At 36.3% G+C, this 11909-nt stretch overlaps 1 long non-coding RNA gene across 2 annotated transcripts in view; it reads left to right on the top strand.

The window, feature by feature from the left end:
- Positions 1 to 4752: 4752 nt before the first annotated feature.
- The window catches only part of LOC134759752 (uncharacterized), a 79892-nt gene continuing 72735 nt past the window's right edge, over positions 4753 to 11909 (top strand). For both annotated transcript variants that reach the window (XR_010136465.1, XR_010136464.1), the window contains exons 1-2: positions 4753 to 4877; positions 9159 to 9266. This is a non-coding gene — a long non-coding RNA (uncharacterized LOC134759752). The remainder of the gene's footprint in view (positions 4878 to 9158; positions 9267 to 11909) is intronic.

The raw sequence follows: 11909 nt of genomic DNA, 5'->3' as shown, positions 1-11909 counted from the left end.
AAGACCTGCCCCCATGTTTCAATTACCTCCCACCTGGTCCCTCCCACAACACGTGGGAATTCAAGATAAGATTTGGGTGGGAACACAGTCAAATCATATCAGGGACCAGGGAAATAATTGTAGGGTGGTTGGGTAGACATGTCAGATACATATCATAGTCAGACAGTCTTGGGGGCCAAACTATATCAATCTCCTGGGGTCTAAGGTCTCCAGTCTAACTGAGGGACAATGATGATATTTTAGTTCCTCCATTATTAGCTTCTACTCAGAATCTTTATGTAATAGTCTTTAAAATGTCTTTCATTCCTCTCTCCCAATACAGCTATCCTAGTATTGGCCACAGTTCCCTTTTGGGAAGGATCAAGGGGATATTTACTGAATTTAATTGAAGTGATATGACAGAACGCGTTGTCAAAGGGACCTTGATTTTCCTTTAATCAATGGCATCTGGGTCTGTGAATTGACTTAAATCTGGAATTTTTGTGTGACCACATTTTTTCCATTTTGATGGCTGGTGTCAGTTATCAATTTCACAAGTTCTCATTTTATTTATTTTTCATATATGCCAATCAATGTACAATTATGCTTATAATGTATCTTTTTTTCTAGAACACTAGGATATATTTGCCATTACCACAGACACCTATGTATCAAGACATCCTTATTTCCATTCTCGATACCCACTAGAGTAATTACATCAATCTTGCCTCTAAACATCAACTGTGTAGTTCTGTCACAGTGCAATTAAATCTTGGGTCTAATTTTCTGCTGTGTGCTGTATACTCATAGATGTCAAGGTGCTGCATAAATGAAGCCATAGAGGCCCTGTGGCTTTCATTGAATGCCTCAGATTAGCAATTGGCTGCTGTAAGCCTGTAATTTTCTCTTTCAAAGTTTCCAATATTATTAACAAAAGCCCACCCAATCCACAGTCTCTATAATTATCATTGTCCCCATACCATATAAACATACAGCCACTACATATCCTAAAGTCTGATCTTCCATATACACCACATCCCATTTAACCACAACGGAATGCCTTAATAATATGTCATGGCATGCCAGAGCTTATCCCTAGTCCCTTTTAACACCAGCAAAGAGATCTTTACAGCTGAGGCTCATCAGTAATGCAGCTTTAATAAATTAAACTAAGGTTCACTTTCTTGGGTCATTCCTGGTATCAACTGTCTTAGACTGAATTTCTGAGAAACAGAGCCTGAAGCAAATGCTATGTGTTAAAGCTTTATTCAAGAGCATGATCCTTGGAGCAGGGACAAGGGCAAAGGAAAGTGAGACAGGGAAGAAACAAGAGCTGGTATGGGGGTGCACTCTGAGGCTGACCACTACATGGTAGGAAGTATGATTGGTTGCTTGATCACACCAGAATAACTTCCAAGAAGCCTTATTAACTGCTTCTCAAGACAGGTCATGAATACAGAGGAAAGGAGAAAAATTTGTCTCCCGTTGGTTAAAGATTCACATTCAGAGTTATACTTCCTTCTCACTTGCAGGTGGCTTAGACGTAGGTAGCAAATGCTTAAATGATATCTTACGCCTCAGCATCAACAGAGAAGCCCGGGCAAAGGGCAGAAGTTATTAATTAGATCCATGAATAGAGTAGTGATAATTTTGGTTAGAATCCACACAAAGGGGATGCCTGTGCATTGACTAGGGGTGCATCAACTGTCACCCCTGGCCAGCTGGAAGAAGTGAAGTAAAGAAGATATGAAGGAAGTTATATAAGTGGCATCTGATAAAAATACTTACTAGCTGTCTGACCTGCTAGAGTTTGCTTTGTTTTTTTAAGTTGCTTCCTCTATATCATAAAAATAATAATTGTAAAATCTTAATTAGTTGCTCTGCAAATTTTATGGCATCTTGTTTGTAAATATTTTTCAAAGCGCTTGGAATCTACAAGAAATATTAACTATTATTGCTATTTTCAGGAAGATAAGTCTTGTAGTCTAAAGTAACACTTGAAATATCCCTAGTTATTTCTTAATCTTCTTTTAAAATACTTTATATGTAAAGTATCAGAAAATATTCCTAGAGGAATTTGGAGTATTTTGTGTCATGGAGCTGTGAAGGAAACATGCATTTAATATTGGCTCAATTAGGTTTCTTATTTTTATTGAAAAATAAAGATAACCAACTTGCAAGATAGTCAACATGAAAGAAGAGAGCATCTTTTTTCTGCATCTTTTTTCTCTTGCCATTTTCACAAAAATAGAAAAATCGAACCATGCATTTTCTAGATACAATTCAAACTAGCAATGTTTGTAAACTACCGTGCTTGGAGATTCTTTCAACATTAATACATCAACTCATATGCATATTATAGTAGAGATAGTTTTGTCTTCTTGGTATGCAGTATGTATTCTCTCTTCTTCTATCAGCAACTTAATGTAATGAGAATCATCTTTCCCATAACTGGGCTGTAATTGGGAAAGCTAATCCCACCCTTTGATCCAGGACTGGAATGTAATGCTGGTGTGGTCAATCCACATGTTCACTTCCCCATGGCAATTGACTCAGGAAGGGTCACATGTCGTCAATCAGTCCAATGAAGATCAATCTTAAGATTTGTTAGAAATAGTATATGCAATGGTTGTCATGAATATAGATGTGAGACTGAACTTGCTGTGAATATCTTTCTATGTTGGAAATTTCTGTCTGAATGATGCCAAGAAAGGGAATGTAGAGTTAGTTAAATTATGGCAAAAAAAGGAAAAAATAAGGGAGGAGTGTAATCTTGATGACAACTGTTTGAGGCCTGGTTTCAACTACACATAAAGTATCCATTATTCCTAAACCATTCAGATGCCACTACTAATACTACGACTGTAATTACTACTAATATTATCTTGATTTAGTCTTCTCTTACTTTTAATCAAATATATATTGATCCATTAGCTGTATATTTTGGTTCATTAATTATAATAAATGTGCTATAGTAATAAAAGATGGTAACAATAGCGGGCACTGAGTGGGAAATATACAGGAACTCTTTGTATTACCTTTGTTATTTTTTCATAAGTTTAAAACTATTCTAAAATACAAAGTTAATTTAAAACAAGTATCCTGGGTAGTATGAATCTGCTTTGCTATGTTATACTGTTCAAAGATCCTCTTTCTAATAAACCTTAATCTTAGGTCAAGAAGGTAAAGAGGCCAGGCGCAGTGGGTCAAATCTGTAATCCCAGCACTTTGGGAGGCCAAGATGGGCAGATCACTAGGTCAGGAGTTCAAGACCAGCCTGGCCAACATGGTGAAACCCCATCTTTACTAAAAATACAGAAATTAGCTGGGCATGGTGGCACATGCCTGTAATCCCAGCTACTTGGAAGGCTGAGGCAGGAGAATTGCTTGAACCAGGACCCGGGAGGCAGAGGTTGCAGTGAGCCAAGATCACGCCACTGCACTCCAGTCTGGGCTACAGAAGGAGATTCTGTTTCAACAAAAGAAAAGAAGGTGAAATACATCCATTTACCTAATATTCATACTTAGGTAATTTGTGCTCCCTGAACCTATGGACAGATAAATCTCAAAACACAACTACATATGGTCAGTATGCAGCACAAAGTTTTTAATGAAGAGGAGTAAATGAAAAAGGATGAATAAAATGAAATTATAACAATCATTTTGATTTATAGGCTGGCAAACCATGGTCAGCTTTATATCTTTGTTTTTTATGATCTTAACATCTACTCTATTTACTGTATAATAACTAGATGCAGGGTCCTTATTTTTATTTCCTCTGTCAATCTTGTATCAATCAAGGCTCAATAAATCAAGGTTTGTAATATTTTCTTATTTGGTGTTTCTTATATAACTTTTTGTCAGAGTATTTTTTAAAGAATATTGTGTATTTAAATAACAAAACCACCTCATCCCCAACTAACAGAGAGTGAGTTTTGTTTTTTTATTGTTGTTAATTTAGATATGCGCCCTCCAGTGATTACTCTGTGGAGAAATCAGCATTTAATATATAACCTGAAGATGGTCAATAACTTCAATTTCAAAAGAATAACAAAAATGAGTACTAAAAAAGAGTAACTAAACTGAGTACACTTAATTTAAAAATCCTAGCCCCAGTCTTATACCTTGTGTAACATGGCTTTTAGTTAGCCTGCTTTGATCTCTTTTCTAGGATTTTTAAAATAAAAAGGACCTAGTTAATTTCACATAGGGGCAGGGAGGATGTAGTAAAACTTCCAGAGGCTCTTCATGTCTCCAAGGGCAAGTCTCATGGCATTCATGCTCATAAAACTCAGAAGGGATACAAAGAAAAATAAATATAATAGTTATAAATTAATATTCAAAATAAAATGTAGATGCCTATAGACTTTAAAAACAGGGATTATGGTGAAAAATGATTTTCTTTTCATTTTTCTATAAAACATATTATTGTCTGGTCCTGGGAGTTTAGATAATAGAGTTTGATGTAGTAGAATTCCCAGGAAGAGGAGTGGGAGAAATAAATGAAAATCCTTTCACTTCTAATTCTACAGGAATTTGAAAGAAAAAAGTAGACGAGCAAAGACATTGAAGAAGTCTAGATCAGAATGGTCATATGATCTGATTTCCCAGCATTGAAATTGCAAAGCCAGCAATGTTTGGAGAAGCATGAATTAGTTTGAATTTGAAGTCAACTTCGTGTGGGATATTGCCTAGCCACCTCCTTAGGATGCAGGGAACAGAATCCTGCATAGTGTCCCTGTGGTAACATTGGAATCTTGGGCATGATTGGAAGGTAGAGCTGTGTTGTTAAGGAAAAAGAAGGTCTAGTTTGTGTTTCAATTACCTCTGTGTTCCTGTGTGTCACTGACATGTGTAGGGATCAGAGGGCAACGTGACCTCCTGTGATTGACGGCAAGGTAATCTCATAGGAGATGCCATTAGACTAAATAGGCCATGTGTTAGATGGGAGAAGCAGCAGAAATTTAAAGTCAATTCAAGAGGGAAGAGCCTTAGACAGTATTGAAACCATGAAATAAAAGATATTGCCAGCTTGTTGCCAACAAAATCACCAGCTACCACTAGCTGTTGCCAACAGAATCAGGCAAAACAGCAGCTCAGTTAAACAGTACTTTAGTGTAAAAGCTAGGGCATATTATATAGTAGCTGAACTAGGCTCTTTCTCCATAACTGAAGGTCATGTCATCAGCTATGCCTCTATTCTTATATACCCAAAAGGTATCTTAGAGAATGTAAGAGAACCTTGATGCATTTTGAATCATTCAAGAAGACACATTTGCTAAAGAAAAAAAAGATAATAAATTAGATAATGCTGAGATTCACAAATAAATGTAGTCTTTACTTAATTTTACTGCTGCCTAGCTATTGGAGGGTAGGAAGCAAGATGGAACAGTTATAGAAAAATGCAGGATCTTTATTCCCTTTGTACATAGGAACATACTGTGAATCTTTCTGCAATCCTGCAAAACCCGTTTGTGACTTCTCAATTTCAGATGATTTTATCATCAAGTCAGCTAAATTCTCTCAATCTCCAGTTTGCAGTCAATTTCTAGATACAATCTCCAAGTTCAGGTTGAATTTAGCATCAAATCTAATGTTTCTATCTTGTTGCTATGTTCCAGATATCTTGAAACAGCCTTGAGTAGTCATTGTCCTAGATCCTGTCACTCTAGTTGCTATATCATAGTAGTTCTAACATGATTGAGCTATATATTATTTTTTACAGATTTTTCTTTCCAATTTACTTCCGCAAAATTATTCTTGTAAACTTTGCTGCCTTCTCCAGTTATTTTCAACCATATTTCTCATTGCTGGTCTCCAAGCCACATTTAATACTGAGTTGTGTGTCATATTGTTTGGTCTCCTTTCAGTCAACTTCTGCTCATTATAAAACTGACATTCCTGAGACTGGTGTGTATATGATCATCCTAAAATAACTTTCCTGCATCTAAAAAGGCACAGATGGAAGATACATAAAACTAACTGGAAAAATGGTTAATTACTAGGAAACACATACAGAGCTGACAACACATATTTACATGCAGGAGTCAATTAGCTAATGATTAGGGACACGCAAAAGCTGTGAAAAGGGCTGCATCTTCTGATCTCTCTTAGGTCGTTCTTACCTCTTTGCTTTCATAGCACATTAATTGCAACTCAACCATAGCATATATTTCATTCTTTTGTCCATTTCTGCAAGGGGTTTATTTGTCTTCTTTCTCAACATTCTTATGTTTTATTTATCATTCTCTAGAATATTTTATAGGGCACTGCTTTACAAGATATAGATACTGAATATTGCTTGCTGAATTCAGTAGCAACCAATTTTATTAATTTTGAGAGAAGATACGTGTTCTACTTCTGTCTTCAATATACACATACATTGTAAGCACAACTTCTACCTATTAAATACACCTAAAATGAGCATATTAGCTGTATCGTACTTATAGAAATTAGGTGAGGGTGTGAGGAGCATGATGCAAAGAAAAAAAGAAAGGAACAAGGAATTATCCAGACAGAAAAAAAGAGATAAACAGCCATTTTCATTTTTCTGAAGTCTTAGATTGAGTCATGTATGTTACTACAGCCTTTTGTGAGAGGCGTGATGTGCCAATAGGACATCCCTGAATGACATAATTCTAATTTTATGGGCTCTAGCACAAGTCTTTAAAATGAAAAGTAAGGCCACCTTGAAACCTTTTCCTTTAAGAAAGGGAGGTGTGCAAACAAACATTTATTGTGAGTCTACAATATTCCAGGGACTAGGAAGGGTGTGCCATTTACCATTTTTTCTCAGAGAGTTCAGATAGTCTCTACAACAACTGAAACAATCATATATTTTACCAAAATAATTACTCAAGTAGCTACTTGAGAATTTATTTGCATCACTGTAGTGGTTTTGCAAAACAGTGTTTGATTTGTAACCCTGAGCTTAGTTGATTCTAAATATTTTTCAACAATTTCTCCCTCTGGTCCATATCTCATTCCAGTTCTCCCCAGTCAGTCTTCAAATTAAGAGTCTCTGATCGTCCTTTCTTTCAAATTTATAGTTTTGTCAGGTCTTCTTCTTTCTCAGTTCTAATTGATGTTGGTAATTTATCGTGCCTCTGAAACTTTTTTTTTTTTTCCATTGTAGAGATCTTTACATACTAAACCTCTTCTCAGCAGGTTCCTTTACCTCCTTGGAAACCAATATAACCAAACAGCAATGTTAATTAACACTTCTGTTTTACCATCACACAACAGTTATACGTATTTTACAAAACAGCACAGAGCATTAGGTATTGTTTTCTGAGGTGTAGTTTATTTTATGCTGTCATTAATCCAACTGCTGTTTGATGGATTCATTTATTTTTCATAAAAGCCTCCAAGGTGCCAGGCACTACTGGGATGGCTGCTAACTGTGTAAAGGCAGCCCCGGGAGAGCTCAGGGCATCATGAGGGCATCTAATACGCTTGGAGTACAATGTTGCATGTGTTGGGAGAGAGACTTCTCTAAACACAGGGGACATAGAGAAGGAAGACTCATTCCACTATGGGGGTGCAGATGGTGGTGTGAGGTGCCACCCAGAGCCTCTTTCTGGATTGAGGCTCTTTTTCTCCTTCCTGCTGGGATAAATTCCTCCTTAGTAATTATCCTGAGCTGAAGAGACCCCCTTTGTCCAACGTCATGGTTCTTCCCCAGGGAACGCCCTTATTCAATATTATTCAATGACTTCCCTCCCTTTCTTCAAGTAGAGATATCTTTGAACATCCTTCCTGGCTGGCTCCAGCTAACCCCGTAGGATTGGCTGAGGGCTCTGTTCTAACTGTATCATAGTTCACTTTCTCCTCTGACCAATACCGCTTCTTTCATTTCTCATATGCATTGTTGCTGAAAACATCTCCAATAAACTTCCTATAAATACATCTCAGAGAGTCACAGAGAATTCAGCCTACAATAAAGTTGAATCGGGGAAAGTCTATACATAATTTTGAGGGTAGGCCAAGCAAACGGCACAGACATGACATGGTATTGTGTAGGGAGTAATTAGAGGTTTGACTTTGCAGCCCCAGAGAGTGTGTTTATACGTGATGGATGTATGGAAGATTGGGGTGGGGTGATGGTGTGGGCAGTGGCCAGCATTGAGGCTCAAGGTACAGGAATATGCCTGTTGTTAAGAACCAGGGAAGCCTTGCTAAGGAGTTACTGGAGGCTTTCAAACAGAGAAGTGACATGAACAAATTCCTCTAGGGAGAAAATTGTAACAACCATATAGAGAAAGGGGGAAAGGATTGAAGACAGTGAGAGCTATGGCGGGAGTCAGTTAGAAAGATTTTATGGTAGGTCACACTGAAAAAAAAGAAAAAGGTAAGGACGTGTGAAGTGAAATATAAAGGATTTATTGACTTAGGTAAAGGAGATAAGAGAAGGGGAGTAATCAAAATAACTTCAAGAATTCCAGGGCTGGGCACGGTGGCTCATGCCTGTAATCCCAACACTTTGGGAGGCTGAGGCGGGCAGATCACAAGGTCAGGAGTTTGAGATCAGCCTGGCCAATTTGGTGAAACCCCCTCTCTGCTAAAAATACAAAAATTAGCCTGGCATGGTGGTGCACGCCTGTAGTCCCAGCTACTCGGGAGGCTGAGGCAGAAGAATTGCTCGAGCCTGGGAGGCCTAGGTTGCAATGAGCCGAGATTGTGCCACTACACTCTAGCCTGGATTATATTAAAAAAAATAAAATAAAATAATTCCAGGTTGTGAAATTGCAGAATTCTTTGACAAAGATGAAAAATACAGGAAACAGTGAAAGAATTTAGACTTTATGCTTATATAATTACCTTCTATAATCCTCAGAACCCAATACTAAAAATGTGGAAAAAACACAAAGTTCATGGCATTGTCAAAATGAAAAAAAAAGAATTCATGTGAAAGCCTCAGAACAATGCCTGGCATATAGTATGCACTCCCTTTATTAGTTTGATAAAGAGATGGATCTTCACTATATCAATCTAGAGATGGATAAGGAAACCACATACTGTTAAATATACTATTTCTCTTTGAGAAGTATGAAAATGTATTATAAATTTTAGATGATTCTCGATGTATTTTGAAAGCTAGCACCCCAACAAGCAAGAATCTCAAAAGCAATTTTCTATTTTATGTTTAAATCATTGTTACCTACACTCTTCTTTCCAAGGTCTTACGTCATGGTTGAGAAATCAATAGCAAAAAGCAAGTACTTCAGTAAACAGTAAGTCAAGAACAGCGTCTAATTCTGCTCTGCAAAGTTCCCAGCACTCTAGAGGTACTCAAATATGAAATGACATCTTTACTTTTCCTAAGCTGAAAATAATTTAAGTTTTTAAGTATCATCATCAAACTTGGGTTGCCAATATGTAATGTTTCCTCTTAATAATTAGAGCCAGTTTTTACTGACTGTCCCCTGTATGCCAAGCACTAAATGAATCATTTTATATATATTATCTGTAATATTATTAGTATTGCTATGAGACTTTGATTCAGGTTTTTAATTCCACCTGAAGATTTGGGGTGTTGAATAATTGGCTCAAGGTCATTGCAGACTTTGGGTTACAGAGTAGATTTTTACCCAGGGCTGTGTGCCTTTACACCTGACTAGCTAAGTGATTCCTGAAAATTATCCTGTCAATCCAAAGCGCAAGTCAGAAGTGAATGATGCTGATGTTTTTTTGCCTGTTAATTCATTGGATTGCTTTCCAGGTTCATAAAAACACCACTAAAAAGTAAGTTAGTGAGGTAGAGATGTGGCAATTAATAGGTTCGTACAAAAGATATTGCCTATTGAAGGACACCGAGCATGTTTGGTAATATACAACTATTTACATTTCTCTGTGCATACCATAGATAAGGAGCAGGCAATAGTTGGATTAGCAATCAGTGGAACTTAAAAGGAAGAAGGCAGAATAAGACAAGAAAGCAAAATCATCCTCAGTATGTGGATAATTCACTCCATATCTGTTGTATGTTTGTGTGTGTGTATGTGTGTGTGTGTGCATTTAATTCAAAGCATGTGATACTTTTGCTTCATTTTATACCAGATTTTCAGTAGTCTCTTCTTTCATACCCAGAAGAATGTGTGTTAGATTTAGCATGATTGATGTGATGTAGCTGCTACCACTGTACCTGTCATTTAGTTGTTAAGAAAAGTGCAGTCATACAACTTCTCTGTTGGGCCCTATCACCTTTCTTTATACAAAAGCTGTCTTTCAAGTATGGCAGTAGTGGCCAAGATGAGCAGGAGAAGCACTCTAAATGTCAACCTTCTATGGTAGTTTTATTGAGCTGTACACATTTTCATGGCCTTGCTGCTTTTTACATGCATTGGAGAGGTGGATAACTATTAAAAGTAATGAGAAAACAGTATCATAGTTTTAAAAGATTTAATGAAAATTTAAAAGATACAATGAAAATATTCATGAAGGGTAATGAAAAAATTTTCATTTATCTGTGGAATATTGAAAATTTAATTACTTTGCTAGATAGAGGACAATCAATATTGAATAAGTACAGTGATGCATATTTACTTCTATGGTTTTGTTATACATAGCACTAGTAACAAGAAAATATGTTTTAAATGATGAGCAAAAAATAGTAATTACCGACCAGGCATGGTGGTTCATGCCTGTAATCCCAGCACTTTGGGATGCCAAGGCAGGCAGGTCACCTGAGGTCAGGAGTTCGAGACCAGTCTGGTCAACATGGCAAAACCCCATCTCTACTAAAAATACACACATTAGTCAGGCATGGTGGCGTGTGCCTGTAACTCCAGCTACTCGGGAGGCTAAGGCAGGAGAATCGTTTAAACCCGGAAGGTGGAGGTTGCAGTGAGCCAAGATCATGCCATTTCACACCAGCCTGGGTACAAGAGTGAAACTCTGTCTCAAAAAAAAAAAAATAATAAATAGAAATTGCTACAACCCTTCCATTAGATATAGCTATGAATATAATTTCCAAGTATATTTTTCAAGACTTATTTTTCACTAAACCTAAACACATTAAAAATAAGATAATTTTTAAAGCTTTAAAAAGAAATTAGGTCAATTTGGGGACTATAGGAAAGATTCACTTTTATCAGGTGTTATACATATTTTTATCACTTCCATATACCACTCATGCTGTGTTTATGTTTATATGTAAAATTTCAGCTTCTGGGTAATTTTAAAATTAATCATGCTAACATGAGTAATATCTTACTTGCTTGCAATGATTATTGAATAACTCCAGGTCAATTATGACAGAACTCAAAAAGAACCCATGATAATCATTATTATTGATTTTGCAATTAAAAAAATTAAGTTGACCTTAGATTTCTCTTATCAAAACCAATAAGAGTATAGGAAAGACAGAAGGGAAAACATCCATCACATTTCGTGAATTTCAATCTAACTTGAGAAGAATGTTAATAACATAATTTTTTTTATTTACAACTTTACAGAATAAAGTAGATTTTGTTGCTAAAGAGCACAAAATGACAGTTGACTTTCTAGTCCATCAGCAAAATGTAAAATGCAACGCTAAATGTCACTATTGCCTTCTTAAACTCTACTAAGTATGGTTTTAATATTGATTCTTGCACATATGATATTCTCTGGCATTCAGTGCTTTTGATGACAGGTTGTATTACAAATCACTCATATCTTTCATCTTGATCTTTAGATATACATTTTTTATACATTTTTGTTATATTGCCTGTCTTCCTATAGTCAGGATTATAAATGCATTTTACATGTTGGAAAGAGACAGTTTTATTGCATTAAATTTAATGCACCAGGAGAAATAGAAATCATGAAAAGAGAAAAGGTTAAGAATACTGTCTGTCTTATGGCCAAAGGTACAACTATGAACAATAATAATAATAATTGAAAAAAAAAACAAACCAAGGCCTCATTTGAAACATAATCCATTAAGG

Source organism: Pongo abelii, chromosome 13 (genome assembly GCF_028885655.2).
Source record: "Pongo abelii isolate AG06213 chromosome 13, NHGRI_mPonAbe1-v2.0_pri, whole genome shotgun sequence".
NCBI lineage: Eukaryota > Metazoa > Chordata > Mammalia > Primates > Hominidae > Pongo > Pongo abelii.
The sequence above is the reverse complement of the archived record's forward strand: the minus strand, read 5'-3'. Positions and strand labels throughout refer to the sequence as shown.